This window comes from Triticum urartu, chromosome 6 (genome assembly GCF_003073215.2).
Source record: "Triticum urartu cultivar G1812 chromosome 6, Tu2.1, whole genome shotgun sequence".
In the NCBI taxonomy this organism is placed as follows: Eukaryota; Viridiplantae; Streptophyta; class Magnoliopsida; order Poales; family Poaceae; genus Triticum; species Triticum urartu.
This window is the reverse complement of record NC_053027.1, coordinates 60,511,523-60,537,130: the sequence shown is the minus strand read 5'-3', so window position 1 is coordinate 60,537,130 and position 25,608 is coordinate 60,511,523.

Here is a 25,608-nt window from a genome sequence, read left to right as displayed (position 1 = left end):
CAAATGGACGTAGACGAACGGGTCCTCACAAACGCGACGTTATCGGAACCAACCCGAAGAAGCAACACCGGAAAGAAGCAAGCACCATAGTAAACAACCAACACATAGACATGGCATGATGCACAATCAAGTATGATGCATGTCCGGTTTAATGAAGCATGGCATGGTAAAGTGCACAAACAACCCTACAAATTAAGTGGGGCTCAATATGCAACGGGTTGCATATTGACGAAACACCACATCAAGTTATTTAGTTCGATCTCGTTTATGTACCCAACAATATTAAATGTTGTTAAACATGGCAAGAGGGTGAAGCAAAGTAAAACTACCTATCTAGTCAAGGTTAAATGAGGCCGGAAGCAACGAACAACAATTCCGGTAAATCCCCATGTGCATATATTAGGTTTGGTCCTGTTCTTCCCTAAACCATATTTTAAAGTTGTTAAACATGCAAAGTGATGTCATGATGATAAACTAGGCAAAATTCTACCCCATTTACATATAAAGATTATTTAAATCCGAGCTACGGTTAATTAGTTATGAATTAAATCATTTTAGCAAGTAATTTAAGAAAATTTAAACAAACAGAATTTTAAACATTTTGAACATGGATGGAAAAGACATATTATGAGACTACACAAAATTCTAAGCAACTTTCATATATAAATCATTTTAATCCGATGCATAGATGATGAGTTATTATATGTATGAAGTGCAAGGGTTTTTCTGCAAATCTGTAAAACTCTGGTTAAATAGCAAATTCGCATAACCAAAAAAAACATCCACTGGGCCGAAAACTGGAGGGGATGGGAAGCTGCTCACAGGGGGCCTTGGGCTGGATCTGGAGGTGCGCTGGGCCTCGGCGGCACAAGGCGGCCCATGATGGGGAGGAGGCCGACCCGCGGGTGCCCAGGTGACATGGATCGATGCGGTCAACGCGGCTAGGACGAACGGGCATCCTCTGCTCGACAGGGAGTAGAGTAGCGATGACAAGGACTTGGCGCCGGCGAGCAGGGGAGCTGGGCGTGAGCGAGGCTGGTGAGGCGGCGGCAGGAGGGCTGGATCCACAACGGATCCAGTCGGAGACGGTCGATCCTCGCCGGAGGCGGGCGGCTGCTGCTTGGGCTCCAGGGATGCCATAGCGTTGGGTGGAGCTCCTGCACGCTCCTCGTAAAGAGACAGAGAGGGAGTTGAAAGAGAGGAGGAGAAGGGAACGGGGAGGAGGAAGGGTAGGGCGACGGGGATGGCCCGGCGATGGTGCTCGGGGCGACACATTCAACGGGCAGGGACGCTGCTCGTCCTCCTCTGGAGCAGGGACGAGGCGGTGGCTTGGCAGGGCGTGAGCTACAGCTGCGGTAAACATAGCAGCAGCTCGACCACTCGGGGCGATGCAAACGCGGCGACAGAGTGATGCAGGGAGATGGAGGTCAAAGCGCTGATGGTCTCCGGCGTGAGCGGGCGCGGCAGAACCAGCCGGACAAGGTCCCACGGGGTCCGACGACGGGTCTTGACAGGGCGACGGCCATGGCGTCCTTTGACGAGAAACTTGGTGATGCAGCAGGGGAGGCTGGCAAGCTCTGCTGGTCGAGAAGGGTCGTGGGGCTCTGGTTGGTGGGGATTGAGGGAAGTGCTGGTGGAGGCGGTGTGGTGATCCAGGAGGTGCTCGGTGGTTGGCCAGGTTTGCAATTCGAGGAGGGGGATCGACTGGATGGATGGATCGGGAGGAGATCCTGAGGAGGAAGAGACATGAGGAGTGCTGGTTGGCTTGTTTTGGATCCCGAGGGGGAGAGTGGCGACGGCGTGGGGATGGATGGGACATCTGCCCTAGAAATTAGGGTTGATCTGTTTATATATGGCATATGGATTTTTGGGTAGGGGCTACCTCATCCCTCCGATCGTAATCGGACGGTCAAGAAACAATTAGGTAGGGATTCCAAAAAGAAAAACTGAGATGTTTTGTAGATGTTGGTGGATGATCCGGATCCAACGGTAACGACTGTCCGGGTCGGGTTCGGGACAATTTCGGACGCGCACGAGGGGGGCTGCGGGCTGACGAGAGAGGTTAGGTTGGACCTGACGGTAGGTAGTGGGCCGTGCAGAAAGCCTTGGGCTGAGAGAAAAGAAGAGAGAGAGACCCGGCGATAGTTTCCGGAGACCGAAAACGTCCGACGTTAGACCGGCTATAATGCCGCTATAGTTTAACGGTTGGGCTATCAAACAAACTCTGAATGCGATGAAACTTGACAGGCGGTCTATCTACACTATAATAAGACCACACGCCAACTTTTAACCCATTCCGAGAACATTTTCTGGCCACTTATAAAATAATATACCGGACATGCCGCGGGCGCGTGCAAGTGTGGTTGGACTCAGAACGGACAATGGACGGAACTGGGGGAACCCAGACAGATGCAAGTTTTAAAACATGATGATGCAATGCACATGATGACATGACAAGATGCAACACGTAAGCAAATGACATGGCAACGACGGCGAATAACTGGACGACACCTGGCGCAACGGTCTCGGGGCGTTACACCATACCCATGTGATTATGTCTCCTTTGTTGGTGAAGAAGGTGGGGATGGCGATGATGGATAGTCGCACATTGAGCATAGGAGGTCTTCTAACTTGCGGATAATGCCCTTGAGTGCGATGATATGCTCCTTCAACAAAATATTTTCACGTGTGAGATACTTATTTTGTATACGAGCTAACTCAATCGTCTTGAAAGCTTCGATTTTTGTTGGGGTAAGAAGATTGTGATCCAGTTGAAGGGTGTTTTCTGTTGTCGGAACTTGGTCCTCCATGGCCTTCTTGATCCCTTCATCCTTGTTGATCTCCATGGGTTCTTCTTGTTTGGGAAACGTAGTAATTTCAAAAAAATTCCTACGCACACACAATATCATGGTGATGCATAGCAACGAGAGGGGAGAGTGTTGTCTACGTACCCTCGTAGACTGGCAACGGAAGCGTTGACACAACATAGAGGAAGTAGTCGTACGTCTTCCCGATCCTGACCGATCCAAGTACCGAACGTACGGCACGTCAGAGTTCTGCACACGTTCAACTCGGTGACGTCCCTCAAGCTCCGATCCAGCCGAGTGTTGAGGGAGAGTTTCGTCAGCATGACGGTGATGATGTTCTACCGACGCAGGGCTTCACCTAAGCACCGCTACGATATGACCGAGGTGGAATATGGTGGAAGGGGGCACCGCACACGGCTAAGGAACGATCACGAAGATCAACTTGTGTGTCATGGGCTGCCCCCTTGCCCCCGTATATAAAGGAGGGAGAGGGGAGGTGCGGCCGGCCCTAGGGGTGCGCCTGGAGGAGTCCTACTCCCACCGGGAGTAGGACTCCCCCTCTTGCCTTGTTGGAGAAGGAAAGGGGAAGGGGAAAAGAGGAAAGGGGGCCGCCGCCTCCCCTTCCTTGTCCTATTCGGACTAGGGGGGAGGGGGTGCGCAGCCTGCCCTGGCCGGCCCTCCTCTTCTCCCTTAGGGCCCATGTAGGCCCATTAATGTTGGGGAACGTAGCATAATTTTTAAAAAAATCTACGCATCACCAAGATCAATCTATGGAGCCATCTAGCAACGAGGGAGAGGGGAGTGCATCTACATACCCTTGTAGATCGCGAGCGGAAGCGTTCAAGAGAACGGGGTTGATGGAGTCGTACTCGTCGTGATCCAAATCAGCGATGACCTAGCGCCGAACGGACGGCACCTCCGTGTTCAACACACGTACGGTTGGGAAGACGTCTCCTCCTTGATCCAGCAAGGGGAAGGAGAGGTTGATGGAGATCCAGCAGCACGACGGTGTGGTGGTGGAAGCAACGGTGATCTCGGCAGGGCTTCGCCAAGCTCCAACGAGAGAGAGAGAGAGAGAGAGGTGTTACGTGGGGAGAGGGAGGCGCCAGAGACTTGGTGCGGCTGCCCTCCCTCCCCCCCCACTATATATAGGGCCCCTAGGGGGGCGCCGGCCCTAGGAGATGGGACCTCCAAGGGGGGCGGCGGCCAAGGGGGGGGACTTGCCCCCCAAGCCAAGTGGGGCGCCCCCACCCCTAGGGTTTCCAACCCTAGGCGCAGGGGGAGGCCCATGGGGGGCGCACCAGCCCACCAGGGGCTGGTTCCCCTCCCACTTCAGCCCATGGGGCCCTCCGTGATAGGTGGCCCCACCCGGTAGACCCCCGGGACCCTTCCGGTGGTCCCGGTACAATACCGATTACCCCTGAAACTTTCCCAATGGGCGAAACTGGACTTCCTATATATAAATCTTCACCTCCGGACCATTCCGGAACTCCTCGTGACGTCCGGGATCTCATCCGGGACTCCGAACAACTTTCGGGTTAGTGCATACTAATATCTCTACAACCCTACACTACTAGGAAAAACCTTATACACAGAATCTTAGCAGCAGCGCGGTTTAAAAACAAACGCTACTGCTAATTAGCAGTAGCGAGCTTGAGAAAACCGCGCTACTAATAACCCGATAGTAGTAGCGTGGGTTTTTACCCCTCGCTACTACTAAGTGATTTCCACCGTGCCTTCCGGGACCAGCCGTAGTAGTAGCGTGGGTTATAAACCCACACTACTACTAAGTCGATAGTAGTAGCGCAGGTTATAAACCCCACGCTACCACCTGCATCTGCTCCCACCCCACCAACCATCCCACGCCATGTCTCAAAAAAAACACTCAGCGCCCGATCCAGATCCCCAATCCCATGTCCGCTCCCACCTCCTCTCCTCCTCTCCCAAGTCCCAACCCGCCATGGAGGGGGGGCCGCCTCACAGGGCCCGCCCCCTAGCGCCGCCGCCTACGGCTCCGGGCTGTAGGCAGCCATGGCGATCTCGCGCATGCGCATCCTCCCCCTCCCCTCCTCCTCGTTGTTCTCCTCCGCGCCCTCGCCTCCCTCCCCATGCAAGCCGCCGCAAGAGGCGGCCTCAACCCCTCACCAGGTTCCGCTCTCTCCCTCCCTCTCTGGATTCCATTTCCTGGGGCCTGTGTGCAACGACGCCGTGCTATACAGACCTCGATCGATCTCGGGCGGGTAGCTAGCTTGGTGGGACACGGATCCGTTATTGGCTCGATTTTGTGGATTTGGGTGGGGGATGCTGCCGTTATTCATGAGCCAGCTAGTGCGGCCGTGCCTGGGGCTCAGTTCGTTTCGGTAGAACCTGTACGTATTGGGAATGGCGTTAGTTTTGGGGAGCAGGAGCACCTTGGATGCATGATGAGTGCCTTATATTTCATGGGCAGCGGCTTCGAGGGACGCCATGGCGCCCAGCTGCTGCCGTGGCTCTCCTTCCTCCGCAAGGCCGCGGAGCGCCGGGGCCTCCGGCTCGCCGTCCAAACCTGAATTTTCCATGGACCATATTAAATTAAAGTTGTCAACTCAAGAAAAAAAAATTGGGTCCTGGTGGTATATAAGGAAGTCAATTAAAATATTTTTCATTGACTATTTGTAGTAGTATAGATTTCTTAAAGGATTAAACAAAAATCTCCTATGTCTAGAACTAGAAGACATCTTAGAAAATTAGGATACAGAGCTAGAAGGATGCACAACTTCAGGAAAGAACAATTATTATATTTTTAAGGTTGTAAAGGTTGTATGTTGTGTTGGCTAAGACTAAAGATTGTAAATTCATCATCGTACCAATGTCGTTCTCTTTGCAGATGATTCTAGAAACTATATTATGCTAGGAGTGCCTTACTGCAGCAACTAGCAGCAAGGCCAGTCACTGGTTAAACTGGAAAGCTGTACTGACTTTCAGCAAGATCATGCGATGATCTTAGTATGCTTCTGCTGCCAAGTAAGAAATACAGTTTGTCAAAGTATGGATGTGGGCTAAAAATGGAACCCGGTGGACAGATCGTTCCCTAGAAAATCCGTTGAATATGTGAACCGAGGTACGCGCCTCCCCCGTCGTCGTTCCTCTTCCGTTCGGGAACTCGCTGGTCGATGCGCATGCACGGGGCCAATGTCTGAAGCGTAGTACAACTGTCCAGTTCAATGATGGTGGCGAGCCGGTTAAATTTGCAAATCTAAGTTTGTTTGTGCTTGAAATTCCTGCCTGTTGAGGGTGTAGCTTTCGGACGATTAGTTACCATGGGCTGCACTACGATCTGTGAATTATTAATGTTGACGAAACGACGAGTGATTGATTCTACTGATGCATCTCTTTATGGCAGAAAAGCTCAACACTCTCAAGGACCAGCTCAGGGGACTGGAGGCAGGTCCGGTAGAAGCTCTGTCCAGTAAGCATTTCTTCACCCTTGGGCAACTTTGCACAAATGGACTGTGTATTAAACTCCAAGTGCTTTTTTTTATGGATGGTTCGGTCTATGAACCATGTGATCAATGTTTGATTTCATATTGCTCTATCGTTGTCCTTCGCTGCATTTAACGGACTTGTAAACTATCTCTGCAACACAAAATTTGACCATGGAGATGACTAACATGGCTTCTCTGTCTTATGCTCTATTTGTCAGTGAAAAATCTTGCACCTTGACCGACATAATTAAGAGGGACTAGAATGGGGAAGGACCTCTGATGTATCAGCTAACAGTAACACATCAGCGGTACCTAATGATGGAACTGGTTACTTGAATGTGAATGGCCAACTCCATGCCAGCTATCTTTTAATCTTACTATGCTTTTGCATTATCTTCTTCAGTGAGAAGTTGTTATATTTGAAAGGGAACATGGCAACGTGTTGCACTCTTGCTTTTGTTAGAGCACTATATTTTATTGTTAACCATGCTATGGTCCAAACTCCTTTTTATTCTGCTCATATGATATTGCTCATCTTTTGTTTTCTGTCCTGATGCCTCCTGTATTTAGAGTAGAAATATTCTTAATTTAGTGTTTCTTGAACATGGCCAGGGCAATGGATAAAATCTACTCTGGAGAGTTGACAGAGGGAGCACATGCTAAGTTGACTTTTTCCTACGGATTTGCTTATCGTGAAGATGCTTGCAAGGATGTAGAGGGAGCCGATCATTTGGAGAGATGCCACTGTTTGGTGTTTTTATGCATTTTGGTTTGCTTGTAACTGTGTTTGCACTAGCTGGCAAGAAGTGTAGGTGTTTTAATTGAAGGCTTGAAAACCATGACAGTTCTGTATGCTCTTACAGGATGTGCTCTAATGCCGCCGGTTTATTATAAATCTTGGATTAGTAATGATGTGTAATGCAGCTGGTTTATTGCAAATATGTGTTTGTTTTAGTTGCTGGAATTGTATGCATAGAATGGAGTTGGTGGCTTTTATTTTTTTTAATTCCTAATTAGTTAGTAGTAGCGTGTGTTTGAAACCGGGCTACTACTAAGTTTTTAGTAGTAGCGTGGGGAAAAACCTGCTGCGCTACTACTATTTCATTACTAGTAGCGTGGGTTTGCACCTGCGCTACTACTAAAATGTTAGTAGTAGCGTGGGTTTACCCACGCTACTACTAACTATTAGCTGTAGCGCGATACTAGTAGCGCGGGTACCCGCGCTGCTAGTAGCCATTTTACCCGCGTTGCTAGTAGCCTTTTTCCTAGTAGTGCTAGCGTAACCGAACCTTAAGTGTGTAGACCCTACGGGTTCGGGAGACACGTAGACATGGCCGAGACGACTCTCCGGTCAATAACCAACAGCGGGATCTGGATACCCATGTTGGCTCCCACATGTTCCACGATGATCTCATCGGATGAACCACGATGTCGAGGATTCAATCAATCCCGTATATAATTCCCTTTGTCAATCGGTACGTTACTTGCCCGAGATTCGATCGTCGGTATCCCAATACCTCGTTCAATCTCGTTACCGGCAAGTCACTTTACTCATACCGTAATGCATGATCCCGTGACCAAACACTTGGTCACATTGAGCTCATTATGATGATGCATTACCGAGTGGGCCCAGAGATACCTCTCCGTCGTACAGAGTGACAAATTCCAGTCTCGATCCGTGTCAACCCAACAGATACTTTCGGGGATACCTGTAGTATACCTTTATAGTCACCCAGTTACGTTGTGACGTTTGGTACACCCAAAGCACTCATACGGCATCCGGGAGTTACACAATCTCATGGTCTAAGGAAATGATACTTGACACTGGAAAAGCTCTAGCAAACGAACTACACGATCTTGTGCTATGCTTAGGATTGGGTCTTGTCCATCACATCATTCATCTAATGATGTGATCCCGTTATCAATGACATCCAATGTCCATAGTTAGGAAACCGTGACTATCTATTAATCAACGAGCTAGTTAACTAGAGGCTTACTAGGGACATGTTATGGTCTATGTATTCACACATGCATTATGATTTCCGGATAACACAATTATAGCATGAAAAATAGACAATTATCATGAACAAGGAAATATAATAATAATCATTTTATTATTGCCTCTAGGGCATATTTCCAACAGTCTCCCACTTGCACTAGAGTCAATAATCTAGTTACATTGTGATGAATCGAACACCCATAGAGTTCTGGTGTGGATCATGTTTTGCTCGAGGAAGAGGTTTAGTCAATGGATCTGCGACATTCAGGTCCGTATGCACTTTGCAAATATCTATGTCTCCATTTTGAACATTTTCACGAATGGAGTTGAAGCGACGCTTGATATGCCTGGTCTTCCTGTGAAACTTGGGCTCCTTGGCAAGGGCAATAGCTCCAGTGTTGTCACAGAAGAGAGTCATCGGGCCCGACGCATTGGGAATAACTCCTAGGTCGGTAATGAACTCCTTCACCCAGATTGCTTCTTGTGCTGCCTCCGAGGCTGCCATGTACTCCGCTTCACATGTAGATCCCGCCATGACGCTTTGCTTGCAACTGCACCAGCTGATTGCCCCACCATTCAAAATATACATGTATCCGGTTTGTGACTTAGAGTCATCCAGATCTGTGTCGAAGCTAGCATCGACGTAACCCTTTACGACGAGCTCTTCGTCACCTCCATACACGAGAAACATATCCTTAGTCCTTTTCAAGTACTTCAGGATATTCTTGACCGTTGTCCAGTGTTCCATGCCAGGATTACTTTGGTACCTTCCTACCAAACTTACGGCAAGGTTTACGTCAGGTCTGGTACACAGCATGGCATACATGATAGACCCTATGACCGAGGCATAGGGGACGACACTCATCTTTTCTCTATCTTCTGCCGTTGTCGGGCATTGAGCTGTGCTCAATCTCATACCTTGTAATACAAGCAAGAACCCCTTCTTGGACTGATCCATATTGAACTTCTTCAATATCTTGTCAAGGTATGTACTTTGTGAAATACCAATGATGCGACTCGATCTATCTCTATAGATCTTGATGCGTAATATATAAGCAGCTTCTCCAAGGTCCTTCATTGAAAAACACTTGTTCAAGTAGGCCTTTATGCTTTCCAAGAATTCTATATCATTTCCCATCAATAGTATGTCCTCCACATACAATATGAGAAATGCTACGGAGCTCCCACTCACTTTCTTGTAAACGCAGGCTTCTCCATAAGTCTGCGTAAACCCAAACGCTTTGATCATCTCATCAAAACGAATGTTCCAACTCCGAGATGCTTGCACCAGCCCATAGATTGAGCGTTGGAGCTTGCACACCTTGTCAGCATTCTTAGGATCGACAAAACCTTCCGGCTGCATCATATACAATTCTTCCTTAAGGAAACCATTAAGGAATGTCGTTTTGACGTCCATTTGCCATATCTCATAATCATAGAATGCGGCAATTGCTAGCATGATTCGGACGGACTTCAGCTTCGCTACGGGTGAGAAAGTCTCATCGTAGTCAACCCCTTGAACTTGTCGATAACCCTTAGCGACAAGTCGAGCTTTATAGATGGTCACATTACCATCCGCGTCTGTCTTCTTCTTAAAGATCCATTTATTTTCTATGGCTAGCCGATCAACGGGCAAGTCAGTCAAAGTCCATACTTCATTTTCATACATGGATCCTATCTCGGATTTCATGGCTTCCAGCCATTTGTCGGAATCTGGGCCCGCCATAGCTTCTTCATAGTTCGAAGGTTCACCGTTGTCCAACAACATGATTTCCTGGACAGGGTTGCCGTACCACTCTGGTGCGGAACGCGTCCTTGTGGACCTTCGAAGTTCAGTAGCAACTTGATCTGAAGTTTCATGATCATCATCATTAACTTCCTCCCTAGTTGGTGCAGACACCTCAGGAACAATTTCTTGAGCTGCGCCACTCTCCGGTTCAAGAGGCGATACTTCATCAAGTTCTACTTTCCTCCCACTTACTTCTTTCGAGAGAAACTCTTTCTATAGAAAGGATCCATTCTTGGCAACAAATGTCTTGCCTTCAGATCTAAGATAGAAGGTATACCCAATAGTTTCTTTAGGGTATCCTATGAAGACGCATTTTTCCGATTTGGGTTCGAGCTTTTCAGGTTGAAGTTTCTTGACATAAGCATCGCATCCCCAAACTTTAAGAAACGGCAACTTAGGTTTCTTGCCAAACCACAATTCATACGGTGTTGTCTCAATGGATTTCGACGGAGCCCTATTTAAAGTGAATGCGGCAGTCTCTATAGCATAATCCCAAAATGATAGCAGTAGATCGGTAAGAGACATCATAGATCGTACCATATCCAATAGGGTGCGATTACGACGTTCGGACACACCATTACATTGTGGTGTTCCAGACGGCGTGAGTTGTGAAACTATTCCACATTTCCTTAAGTGCGTGCCAAATTCGTGACTCAAATATTCTCCCCCACGATCTGATCGTAAGAACTTGATTTTCCTGTCACGTTGATTCTCAACCTCACTCTGAAATTCCTTGAACTTTTCAAAGGTCTCAGACTTGTGTTTCATTAAGTAGACATACCCATATCTACTTAAGTCATCAGTGAGGGTGAGGACATAACGATAGCCACCGCGAGCCTCAACGCTCATTGGACCGCACACATCAGTATGTATGATTTCCAATAAGTTAGTTGCTTGCTCCATTGTTCCAGAGAACGAAGTCTTGGTCATTTTACCCATGAGGCATGGTTCGCATGTGTCAAATGATTCATAATCAAGAGACTCCAAAAGTCCATCTGCATGGAGTTTCTTCATGCATTTGACACCAATGTGACCAAGGCGGCAGTGCCACAAGTATGTGGGACTATCATTATCAACCTTACATCTTTTGGCATTCACACTATGAATGTGTGTAACATCACGTTCGAGATTAAATAAGAATAAACCATTGACCAGCGGGGCATGACCATAAAACATGTCTCTCATATAAATAGAACAACCATTATTCTCAGATTTAAATGAGTAGCCATCTCGCATTAAACGAGATCCAGATACAATGTTCATGCTCAAAGCTGGTACTAAATAACAATTATTGAGGTTTAAAACTAATCCTGTAGGTAAATACAGAGGTAGCGTGCCGACGGCGATCACATCGACCTTGGAACCATTCCCAACGTGCATCGTCACCTCGTCCTTCGCCAGTCGCTGTTTATTCCGTAGTTCCTGGTTTGAGTTACAAATATGAGCAACTGCACCGGTATCAAATACACAGGAGCTACTACGAGCGCTGGTAAGGTACACATCAATAACATGTATATCACATATACCTTTGGTATTGCCGGCCTTTTTTTCCGCTAAGTACTTGGGGAAATTCCGCTTCCAGTGACCGTTTCCCTTGCAATAAAAGCACTCGGTCTCAGGCTTGGGTCCATTCTTTGACTTCTTCCCGGCAGCTTGCTTACCGGGCGCGGCAACTCCCTTGCCGTCCTTCTTGAAGTTCTTTTTACCCTTGCATTTCTTGAACTTAGTGGTTTTATTCACCATCAACACTTGATGTTCCTTTTTGATTTCTACCTCCGCTGATTTCAGCATTGAATATACCTCGGGAATGGTCTTTTCCATCCCCTGCATATTGAAGTTCATCACAAAGCTCTTGTAGCTAGGTGGGAGCGACTGAAGGATTCTGTCAACGACCACATCATCCGGGAGATTAACTCCTAGCTGAGACAAGCGGTTATGCAGCCCAGACATTTTGAGTATGTGCTCGGTGACAGAACTGTTCTCCTCCATCTTACAACTGTAGAACTTGTCGGAGACTTCATATCTCTCGACCCGGGCGTGAGCTTGGAAAACCATTTTCAGCTCTTGGAACATCTCATATGCTCCGTGTTGCTCAAAATGCTTTTGGAGCCCCGGTTCTAAGCTGTAAAGCATGCCGCACTGAACCAGGGGGTAATCATCACTACGTGTCTGCCAAGCATTCATAACGTCTTGTTCTGCAGGGAAAACAGGTGCTTCACCTAGCGGTGCATCAAGGACATATGCTTTCCTGGCAGCTATGAGGATAATCCTCAGGTTACGGACCCAGTCCGTGTAGTTGCTGCCATCGTCTTTCAGCTTGGTTTTCTCTAGGAACGCGTTGAAGTTGAGGGCAACATTAGCGTGGGCCATTTGATGTACAAGACATATTGCAAAGATTTTAGACTAAGTTCATGATAATTAAGTTCATCTAATCAAATTATTTAATGAACTCCCACTCAGATAGACATCCCTCTAGTCATCTAAGTGATACATGATCCGATTCAACTAGGCCGTGTCCGATCATCACGTGAGACGGACTAGTCATCATCGGTGAACATATTCATGTTGATCGTATCTTATATACGACTCATGTTCGACATTTCGGTCTTCCGTGTCCCGAGGCCATGTCTGTACATGCTAGGCTCGTCAAGTCAACCTAAGTGTATTGCGTGTGTAAATCTGGCTTACACACGTTGTATGCGAACGTTAGAGCCTATCACACCCGATCATCACTTGGTGCTTCGGAACAACGGACCTTAGCAACGGTGCACAGTTAGGGGGAACACTTTCTTGAAATTATTGTGAGGGATCATCTTATTTACTATCGTCGTTCTAAGCAAATAAGAAGCAAAAACATGATAAACATCACATGCAATCAAATAGTGACATGATATGGCCAATATCATTTGCTCCTTTTGATCTCCATCTTCGGGGCGCCATGATCATCATCGTCACCGGCATGACACCATGATCTCCATCATCATGATCTCCATCATCGTGTCTTCATGAAGTTATCTCATCATCTATTACTTCTACTACTATGGCTAACGGTTTAGCAATAAAGTAAAGTAATTACATGACGTTTATGTTGACACGCAGGTCATAAATAAATTAAGACAACTCCTATGGCTCCTGCCGGTTGTCATACTCATCGACATGCAAGTCGTGATTCCTATTACAAGAACATGATCAATCTCATACATCACATATATCATTCATCACATCCTTTTGGCCATATCACATCACATGGCACATGCTGCAAAAACAAGTTAGACGTCCTCTAATTGTTGTTGCAAGTTTTTTACGTGGCTGCTATAGGTTTCTAGCAAGAACGTTTCTTACCTACACCAAAACCACAACGTGATATGCCAATTTCTATTTACCCTTCATAAGGACCATTTTCATCGAATCCGATCCGACTAAAGTGAGAGAGACAGACACCTGCTAGCCACCTTATGCAACTAGTGCATGTCAGTCGGTGGAACCAGTCTCACATAAGCGTACGTGTAAGGTCGGTCCGGGCCGCTTCATCCCACGATGCCGCCGAATCAAGATAAGACTAGTAACGGCAAGTAAATTGACAAAATCAACACCCACAACAACTTGTGTTCTACTCGTGCATAGAAACTACGCATAGACCTAGCTCATGATGCCACTGTTGGGGAACGTAGCATAATTTAAAAAAAATCTACGCATCACCAAGATCAATCTATGGAGTCATCTAGCAACGAGGGAGAGGGGAGTGCATCTACATACCCTTGTAGATCGCGAGTGGAAGCGTTCAAGAGAACGGGGTTGATGGATTCGTACTCGTCGTGATCCAAATCACCGATGACCTAGCGCCGAACGGACGGCACCTCCGCGTTGAACACACGTATGGTTGGGAAGACGTCTCCTCCTTCTTGATCCAGCAAGGGGAAGGGGAGGTTGATGGAGATCCAGCAGCACGACGGTGTGGTGGTGGAAGCAACGGTGATCTCGGCAAGGCTTCGCCAAGCTCCAACGAGAGAGTGAGAGAGGTGTTACGTGGGGAGAGGGAGGCGCCAGAGACTTGGTGCGGCTGCCCTCCCTCCCCCCATTATATATAGGGCCCCTAGGGGGGGCGCCGGCCCTAGGAGATGGGATCTCCAAGGGGGGCGGCGGCCAAGGGGGGGGACTTGCCCCCCAAGCCAAGTGGGGCGCCCCCCACCCCTAGGGTTTCCAACCCTAGGCGCAGGGGGAGGCCCATGGGGGGATCACCAGCCCACCAGGGGCTGGTTCCCCTCCCACTTCAGCCCATGGGGCCCTCCGTGATAGGTGGCCCCACCCGGTGGACCCCCGGGACCCTTCCGATGGTCCCGGTACAATACCGATTACCCCTGAAACTTTCCCGATGGCCGAAACTGGACTTCCTATATATAAATCTTCACCTCCGGACCATTCCGGAACTCCTCGTGACGTCCGGGATCTCATCCGGGACTCCGAACAACTTTCAGGTTACCGCATACTAATATCTCTACAACCCTAGTGTAACCGAACCTTAAGTGTGTAGACCCTACGGATTCGGGAGACACGTAGACATGACCGAGATGGCTCTCCGATCAATAACTAACAGCGGGATCTGGATACCCATGGTGGCTCCCACATGTTCCACGATGATCTCATCGGATGAACCACGATGTCGAGGATTCAATCAATCCCGTATACAATTCCCTTTGTCAATCGGTACGTTACTTGCCCGAGATTCGATCGTCGGTATCCCAATACCTCATTCAACCTCATTACCGGCAAGTCACTTTACTCGTACCGTAATGCATGATCCCGTGACCAAACACTTGGTCACATTGAGCTCATTATGATGATGCATTACCGAGTGGGCCCAGAGATACCTCTCCGTCGTACGGAGTGACAAATTCCAGTCTCGATCCGTGTCAACCCAACAGATACTTTCGGGGATACCTGTAGTATACCTTTATAGTCACCCAGTTACGTTGTGATGTTTGGTACACCCAAAGCACTCCTACGGCATCCGGGAGTTACACGATCTCATGGTCTAAGGAAATGATACTTGACACTGGAAAAGCTCTAGCAAATGAACTACACGATCTTGTGCTATGCTTAGGATTGGGTCTTGTCCATCACATCATTCTCCTAATGATGTGATCCCGTTATCAATGACATCCAATGTCCATAGTCAGGAAACCGTGACTATCTATTGATCAACGAGCTAGTTAACTAGAGGCTTACTAGGGACATGTTATGGTCTATGTATTCACATATGCATTATGATTTCCGGATAACACAATTATAGCATGAACAATAGACAATTATCATGAACAAGGAAATATAATAATAATCATTTTATTATTGCATCTAGGTCATATTTCCAACAATTAACCCCCGTGGGGGTTCCGGTAACCCCCCGGTGCTCCGGTAAAATCCCGATTTCACCCGGAACGTTTCCGATATCCAAATATAGGCTTCCAATATATCAATCTTTATGTCTCGACCATTTCGAGACTCCTCGTCATGTCCGTGTTCACATCCGGGACTCCGAACAACCTTCGGTACATCAAAACACAAAAACCCTAATTACGATCGTCACCGAACTTTAAGCGTGCGGACCCTACAGGTTCGAGAACTGTGTAGACATGACCGAGACACGTCTCCAGCCAATAACCAATAGAGGAACCTGGATGCTCATATTGGCTCCTACATATTCTACGAAGATCTGTATCGGTCAGACCGCATAACAACATACGTTGTTCCCTTTGTCATCGGTATGTTACTTGCCCAAGATTCGATCGTCAGTATCTCAATACCTAGTTCAATCTCGTTACCGGCAAGTCTCTTTACTCGTTCCGTAATACATCATCCCGCAACTAACTTATTAGTTGCAATGCTTACAAGTCTTGAGTGATGTGCATTACCGAGAGGGCCCAGAGATACCTCTCCGACAATCGGAGTGACAAATCCTAATCTCGAAATACGCCAACCCAACAAGTACCTTCGGAGACACCTGTAGAGCACCTTTATAATCACCCAGTTACGTTGTGACGTTTGGTAGCACACAAAGTGTTCCTCCGGTAAACGGGAGTTGCATAATCTCATAGTCATAGGAACATGCATAAGTTATGAAGAAAGCAATAGCAACAAACTAAACGATCAAGTGCTAAGCTAACGGAATGGGTCATGTCAATCACATCATTCTCCTAATGATGTGATCCCGTTAATCAAATGACAACTCATGTCTATGGTTAGGAAACATAACCATCTTTGATCAACGAGCTAGTCAAGTAGAGGCATACTAGTGACACTCTGTTTGTCTATGTATTCACACATGTATTATGTTTCCGGTTAATACAATTCTAGCATGAATAATAAACATTTATCATGATATAAGGAAATAAATAATAACTTTATTATTGCCTCTAGGGCATATTTCCTTCAGTCTCCCACTTGCACTAGAGTCAATAATCTAGATTACACAGTAATGATTCTAACACCCATGGAGCCTTGGTGCTGATCATGTTTTGCTCGTGGAAGAGGCTTAGTCAGCGGGTCTGCAACATTCAGATCCGTATGTATCTTGCAAATTTCTATGTCTCCCACTTGGACTAAATCCCGAATGGAATTGAAGCGTCTCTTGATGTGCTTGGTTCTCTTGTGAAATCTGGATTCCTTTGCCAAGGAAATTGCACCAGTATTGTCACAAAAGATTTTCATTGGACCCGATCCACTAGGTATGACACCTAGATCGGATATGAACTCCTTCATCCAGACTCCTTCATTTGCTGCTTCCGAAGCAGCTATGTACTCCGCTTCACATGTAGATCCCGCCACAACGCTTTGTTTAGAACTGCACCAACTGACAGCTCCACCGTTCAATATAAACATGTATCTGGTTTGCGATTTAGAATCGTCTGGATCAGTGTCAAAGCTTGCATCTACGTAACCATTTACGATGAGCTCCTTGTCACCTCCATATATGAGAAACATATCCTTAGTCCTTTTCAGGTATTTCAGGATGTTCTTGACCGCTGTCCAGTGATCCACTCCTGGATTACTTTGGTACCTCCCTGCTAGACTTATAGCAAGGCACACATCAGGTCTGGTACACAGCATTGCATACATGATAGAACCTATGGCTGAAGCATAGGGAACATGTTTCATTTTCTCTCTATCTTCTGTGGTGGTCGGACATTGAGTCTTACTCAACTTCACCCCTTGTAACACAGGCAAGAACCCTTTCTTTGCTTGATCCATTTTGAACTTTTTCAAAACTTTGTCAAGGTATGTGCTTTGTGAATGTCCAATTAAGCGTCTTGATCTATCTCTATAGATCTTAATGCCCAATATGTAAGCAGCTTCACCGGGGTCTTTCATTGAAAAACTCTTATTCAAGTATCCCTTTATGCTATCCAGAAATTCTATATCATTTCCAATCAGTAATATGTCATCCACATATAATATCAGAAATGCTACAGAGCTCCCACTCACTTTCTTGTAAATACAGGCTTCTCCAAAAGTCTGTACAAAACTAAATGCTTTGATCACACTATCAAAGCGTTTATTCCAACTCCGAGAGGCTTGCACCAGTCCATAAATGGATCGCTGGAGCTTGCACACTTTGTTAGCTCCCTTTGGATCAACAAAACCTTCCGATTGCATCATATACAACTCTTCTTCCAGAAATCCATTCAGGAATGCAGTTTTGACATCCATCTGCCAAATTTCATAATCATAAAATGCGGCAATTGCTAACATGATTCGGACAGACTTAAGCATCGCTACGGGTGAGAAGGTCTCATCGTAGTCAATCCCTTGAACTTGTCGAAAACCTTTCGCAACAAGTCGAGCTTTGTAGACAGTAACATTACCGTCAGTGTCATTCTTCTTCTTGAAGATCCATTTATTCTCAATTGCTTGCCGATCAATGGGCAAGTCAACCAAAGTCCACACTTTGTTCTCATACATGGATCCCATCTCAGATTTCATGGCTTCTAGCCATTTTGCGGAATCTAGGCTCACCATCGCTTCTTCATAGTTCGTAGGTTCATCATGATCTAGTAGCATGACTTCCAGAACAGGATTACCGTACCACTCTGGTGCGGATCTTACTCTGGTTGATCTACGAGGTTCGGTAGAAACTTGATCTGAAGTTTCATGATCATTATCATTAGCTTCCTCACTAATTGGTATAGGTGTCACAGAAACTGGTTTCTGTGATGTACTATTTTCCAATAAGGGAGCAGGTACAGTTACCTCATCAAGTTCTACTTTCCTCCCACTCACTTCTTTCGAGAGAAACTCCTTCTCTAGAAAGGATCCATTCTTAGCAACAAATGTCTTGCCTTCGGATCTGTGATAGAAGGTGTACCCAACAGTCTCCTTTGGGTATCCTATGAAGACACATTTCTTCGATTTGGGTTCGAGCTTATCAGGTTGAAGCTTTTTCACATAAGCATCGCAGACCCAAACTTTCAGAAACGACAACTTTGGTTTCTTGCCAAACCACAGTTCATAAGGCGTCGTCTCAATGGATTTCGATGGTGCCCTATTTAACGTGAATGCAGCCGTCTCTAAAGCATAACCCCAAAATGATAGCGGTAAATCAGTAAGAGACATCATAGATCGCACCATATCTAGTAAAGTATGATTACGACGTTCGGACACACCATTACATTGTGGTGTTCCGGGTGGCGAGAGTTGCGAAACTATTCCGCATTGTTTCAAATGTAGACAAACGCGTAACTCAAATATTCTCCTCCACGATCAGATCGTAGAAACTTTATTTTCTTGTTACGATGATTTTCAACTTCACTCTGAAATTCTTTGAACTTTTCATATGTTTCAGACTTATGCTTCATTAAGTAGATATACCCATATCTGCTTAAATCATCTGTGAAGGTGAGAAAATAACGATATACGCCACGAGCCTCAACATTCATCGGACCACATACATCTGTATGTATGATTTCCAACAAATCTGTTGCTCTCTCCATAGAACCAGAGAACGGCGTTTTAGTCATCTTGCCCATGAGGCACGGTTTGCAAGTACCAAGTGATTCATAATCAAGTGATTCCAAAAGTTCATCAGTATGGAGTTTCTTCATGCGCTTTATACCGATATGACCTAAACGGCAGTGCCACAAATAAGTTGCACTATCATTATCAACTCTACATCGTTTGGCTTCAACATTATGAATATGTGTATTACTACTATCGAGATTCATCAAAAATAGACCACTCTTCAAGGGTGCATGACCACAAAAGATATTACTCATATAAATAGAACAACCATTATTCTCTGATTTAAATGAATAACTGTCTCGCATCAAACAAGATCCAGATAAAATGTTCATGCTCAACGCTGGCACCAAATAACAATTATTTAGGTCTAATACTAATCCCGAAGGTAGATGTAGAGGTAGCGTGCCGACTGCGATCACATCGACTTTGGAACCATTTCCCACGCGCATCGTCACCTCGTCCTTCGCCAGTGTTCGCTTAATCCGTAGTCCCTGTTTCGAGTTGCAAATATTAGCAACAGAACTAGTATCAAATACCCAGGTGCTACTGCGAGCTCTAGTAAGGTACACATCAATAACATGTATATCACATATACCTTTGTTCACTTTGCCATCCAAATACTTGGGGCAGTTCCGCTTCCAGTGTCCAGTCTGCTTGCAGTAGAAGCACTCAGTTTCAGGCTTAGGTCCAAATTTGGGTTTCTTCTCCCGAGCAGCAATTTTCTTGTTGTTCTTCTTGAAGTTCCCCTTCTTCTTCCCTTTGCCCTTTTTCTTGAAACTGGCGGTCTTGTTAACCATCAACACTTGATGCTCCTTCTTGATTTCTACCTCTAAAGCCTTTAGCATTGCGAAGAGCTCGGGAATTGTCTTATCCATCCCTTTCATGTTATAGTTCATCACGAAGCTCTTGTAGCTTGGCGGCAGTGATTGAAGAACTCTGTCAATGACACTATCAACAGGAAGATTAACTCCCAGTTGAGTCAAGTGATTATGATACCCAGACATTTTGAGTATATGTTCACTGACAGAACTATTCTCCTCCATCTTGCAGCTATAGAACTTATTGGAGACTCCATATCTCTCAATCCGGGCATTTGCTTGAAATATTAACTTCAACTCCTGTAACATCTCATATGCTCCATGACGTTCAAAACGTCATTGAAGTCCCGATTCTAAGCCGTAAAGCATGGCACACTGAACTATCGAGTAGTCATCGGCTTTGCTCTACCAGACGTTCATAACATCTGGTGTTGCTCCAGCAGCAGGCCTGGCACCCAGTGGTGCTTCCAGGACGTAATTCTTCTGTGCAGCAATGAGGATAATCCTCAAGTTACAGACCCAGTCCATGTAATTGCTACCATGATATTTCAACTTTGCTTTCTTAAGGAACGCATTAAAATTCAACGGAACAACAACATGGGCCATCTATCTACAATCAAACATAGACAAGCAAGGTACTATCAGGTACTAAGTTCATGATAAATTTAAGTTCAATTAATCATATTACTTAAGAACTCCCACTTAGAAAGACATCCCTCTAATCTTCTAAGTGATCACGTGATCCAAATCAACTAAACCATAACCGATCATCACGTGAAATGGAGTAGCTTTCAATGGTGAACATCAATATGTTGATCATATCTACTATATGATTCACGCTCGAACTTAAGAACTCGCACTCCGAACAACCTTCGGTACATCAAAATGCATAAACTCATAATATAACTGTCATCGTAACCTTAAGCATGCGGACCCTACGGGTTCGAGAACAATGTAGACATGACCGAGACACGTCTCCGGTCAATAACCAATAGTGGGACCTGGATGCCCATATTGGCTCCTACATATTCTACGAAGATCTTTATCGGTCAGACCGCATAACAACATACATCGTTACCTTTGTCATCGGTATGTTACTTGCCCGAGATTCGATCGTCGGTATTCCAATACCTAGTTCAATCTCGTTGCCGGTAAGTCTCTTTACTCGTTCTGTAATACATCATCCCGCAACTAACTCATTTAGTTGCAATGCTTGCAAGGCTTAAGTGATGTGCATTACCGAGAGGGCCCAGAGATACCTCTCCGACAATCGGAGTGACAAAACCTAATCTCGAAATACGCCAACCCAACATGTACCTTTGGAGACACCTGTAGTACTCCTTTATAATCACCCAGTTACGTTGTGACGTTTGGTAGTACCCAAAGTGTTCCTCCGGTAAACGGGAGTTGCACAATCTCATAGTTATAGGAACATGTATAAGTCATGAAGAAAGCAATAGCAACATACTAAACGATCGGGTGCTAAGCTAATGGAATGGGGTCATGTCAATCACATCATTCTCCTAATAATGTGATCCCGTTAATCAAATAACAACTATTGTTTATGTTAGGAAACATAACCATCTTTGATTAACGAGCTAGTCAAGTAGAGGCATACTAGTGACACTTTGTTTGTCTATGTATTCACACGTGTATTATGTTTCCGGTTAATACAATTCTAGCATGAATAATAAACATTTATCATGATTATAAGGAAATAAATAATAACTTTATTATTGCCTCTAGGGCATATTTCCTTCAGTCTCCCACTTGCACTAGAGTCAATAATCTAGTTCACATCGCCATGTGATTTAACAGCAATAGTTCACATCACTATGTGATTAACACCCATAGTTCACATCGATATGTGATCAACACCCAAAAGGGTTTACTAGAGTCAGTAATCTAGTTCACATCGCTATGTGATTAACACCCAAAGAGTACTAAGGTGTGATCATGTTTTGCTTGTGAGATAATTTTAGTCAACGGGTCTGCCACATTCAGATCCGTAAGTATTTTGCGAATTTCTATGTTAACAATGCTCTGCACGGAGCTACTCTAGCTTATTGCTCCCACTTTCAATATGTATCTAGATCGAGACTTAGAGTCATCCAGATCTGTGTCAAAACTTGTATCGACGTAACTTTTTATGACGAACCTTTTTGTCACCTCCATAATTGAGAAATATTTCCTTATTCCATTAAGGATAATTTTGACCGCTGTCCAGTGATCTACTCTTAGATCACTATTGTACTCCCTTGCTTAACACAGTGTAGGGTATACAATAGATCTGGTACATAGCATGGCATACTTTATAGAACCTATGGCTGAGGCATAGGGAATGACTTTCATTCTATTTCTATCTTCTGCCGTGGTCGGGCTTTGAGTCTTACTCAATTTCACACCTTGCAACACAGGCAAGAACTCTTTCTTTGACTGTTCCATTTTGAACTACTTCAAAATCTTGTCAATGCATGTACTCATTGAAAAACTTATCAAGCGTCTTGATCTATCTCTATAGATCTTGATGCTCAATATGTAAGCAGCTTTACCGAGGTCTTTCTTTGAAAAACTCCTTTCAAATATTCCTTTATGCTTTCCAGAAAATTATACATTATTTCCGATCAACAATATGTTGTTCACATATACTTATCAGAAATGTTGTAGTGCTCCCACTCACTTTCTTGTAAATACAGGCTTCACCGTAAGTCTGTATAAAACTATATGCTTTGATCAATTTATCAAAGCGTATATTCCAACTCCGAGATGCTTGCACCAGTCCATAGATGGATCGTTGGAGCTTGCATATTTTGTTAACACCTTTAGGATTGACAAAACCTTCTGGTTGCATCATATACAACTCTTCTTTAAGAAATCCATTAAGGAATGCAGTTTTGTTTATCCATTTGCCAGATTTCATAAAATGCGGCAATTGTTAACATGATTCGGACGGACTTAAACATATATATGAGTGAGAAAATCTCATCGTAGTCAATCACCTTGAACTTGTCAAAAACCTTTTGCGACAATTCTAGCTTTGTAGATAGTAACACTACTATCAGCGTCCGTCTTCCTCTTGAAGATCCATTTATTTTCTATGGCTTGCCGATCATCGGGCAAATCCATCAAAGTCCATACTTTGTTCTCATACATGGATCATATCTCAGATTTTATGGCCTCAAACCATTTCGCGGAATCTGGGCTCATCATTGCTTCCTCATAGTTCGCAAGTTCGTCATGGTCTAGTAACATGACTTCCAGAACAGGATTACTGTACCACTCTGGTGCGGATCTCACTCTGGTTTACCTACGAGATTTGTTAGTAACTTGATCTGAAGTTACATGATCATCATCATTAGCTTCCTCACTAATTGGTGTAGTAGTCACAGGAAAAGATTTCTGTGATGAACTACTTTCCAATAAGGGAGCAGGTACAATTACCTCATCAAGTTCTACTTTCCTCCCACTCACTTCTTTCGAGAGAAACTCCTTCTCTAGAAAAACTCCGAATTTAGCAACAAAAGTCTTGCCTTCGGATTTGTGATAGAAGGTGTACCCAACAGTCTCCTTTGGGTATCCTATGAAGACATATTTCTCCGATTTGGGTTTGAGCTTATTAGGATGAAACTTTTTCATATAAGCATCACAACCCCAAACTTTAAGAAACGACAACTTTGGTTTCTTGCCAAACCACAGTTCAGATTGTGTCGTCTCAACGCACTTAGATGGTGCCCTATTTAACGTGAATGCAGCTGTCTCTAATGCATAACCCCAAAACGATAGTGGTAGATCGGTAAGAGACATCATAGATCGCACCATATCTAATAAAGTACGGTTATGACATTCAGACACACCATTATGCTGCGGTGTTCTAGGTGGCATGAGTTTGTGAAACTATTCCACATTGTTTTAATTGAAGACCAAACTCGTAACTCAAATATTTGTCTCCGCGATCAGATCGTAGAAACTTTATTTTCTTGTTACGATGATTTTCCACTTCACTCTGAAATTATTTGAACCTTTCAAATGTTTCAGACTTATGTTTCATCAAGTAGATATACCCATATCTGCTCAAATCATCTGTGAAGTTCAGAAAATAATGATACTTGCCGTGAGCCTTAACACTCATCGGACCGCATACATCAATATGTATTATTTCCAATAAGTCAGTTGCTCGCTCCGGAGAATGGAGTCTTAGTCATCTTGCCCATGAGGCATGGTTCGCAAGCATCAAGTGATTCATAATCAAGTGATTCCAAAATCCCATCAGCATGGAGTTTCTTCATGCGCTTTACACCAATATGACCTAAACGGCAGTGCTACAAATAAGTTGCACTATAATTATTAACTTTGCATCTTTTGGTTTCAATATTATGATTATGTGTATCACTACGATCGAGATCCAACGAACTATTTTCATTGGGTGTGTAACCATATAAGGTTTTATTCATGTAAACAGAACAACAATTTATTCTCTTACTTAAATGAATAACTGTATTACAATAAACATGATCAAATCATATTCATGCTTAACGCAAACACCAAATAACACTTATTCAGGTTCAACACTAATCCCGAAAGTATAGGGAGTGTGCGATGATGATCATATCAATCTTGGAACCACTTCCAACACACATCGTCACTTTACCCTTAACTAGTCTCTGTTTATTCTGCAACTCCCGTTTCGAGTTACTAATCTTAGCAACTGAACTAGTATCAAATACTGAGGGGTTGCTATAAACACTAGTAAAGTACACATCAATAGTATGTATATCAAATATACTTATGTTCACTTTGCCATCCTTCTTATCTGCCAATCACTTGGGGTAGTTCCGCTTCCAGTGACCAGTCCCTTTTGCAGTAGAAGCACTTAGTCTCAGGCTTAGGATCAGACTTGGGCTTCTTCACTTTGAGCAGCAACTTGCTTGCTGTTCTTTTTGAAGTTCCCCTTCTTCCCTCTGCCCTTTTCTTGAAACTAGTGGTCTTGTCTACCATCAACACTTGATGTTTTTCTCGATTTCTACCTTCATCAATTTCCGCATTACGAAGAGCTTGGGAATTGTTTCCATTATCCCTTGCATATCATAGTTCATCACGAAGTTCTACTAACTTGGTGATGGTGACTAGAGAATTCTGTCAATCACTATCTTATCTGGAAGATTAACTCCCACTTGATTCAAGCGATTGTAGTACTCAGACAATCTGAGCACATGCTCACTAGTTGAGCGATTCTCCTCCATCTTTTGGCTATAGAACTTGTTGGAGACTTCATATCTCTCAACTCGGGTATTTGCTTGAAATATTAACTTCAACTCCTGGAACATCTCATATGCTCCATGACGTTCAAAACGTCTTTGAAGTCCCGATTCTAAGTCATTAAGCATGGTGCACTAAACTATCAAGTAGTCATCATATTGAGCTAGCCAAACGTTCATAACGTCTGCATCTGCTCCTGCAATAGGTCTGTCACCTAGCGGTGCATCAAGGACATAATTCTTTTGTGCAGCAATGAGGATAAACCTCAGATCACGGATCCAATCCGCATCTTTGCTACTAACATTTTTCAACACAATTTTCTCTAGGAACATATCAAAATAAACACAGGGAAGCAACAACGCGAGCTATTGATCTACAACATGATTTGCAAAATACTACCAGGACTAAGTTCATGATAAATTTAAGTTCAATTTAATCATATTACTTCAGAACTCCCACTTAG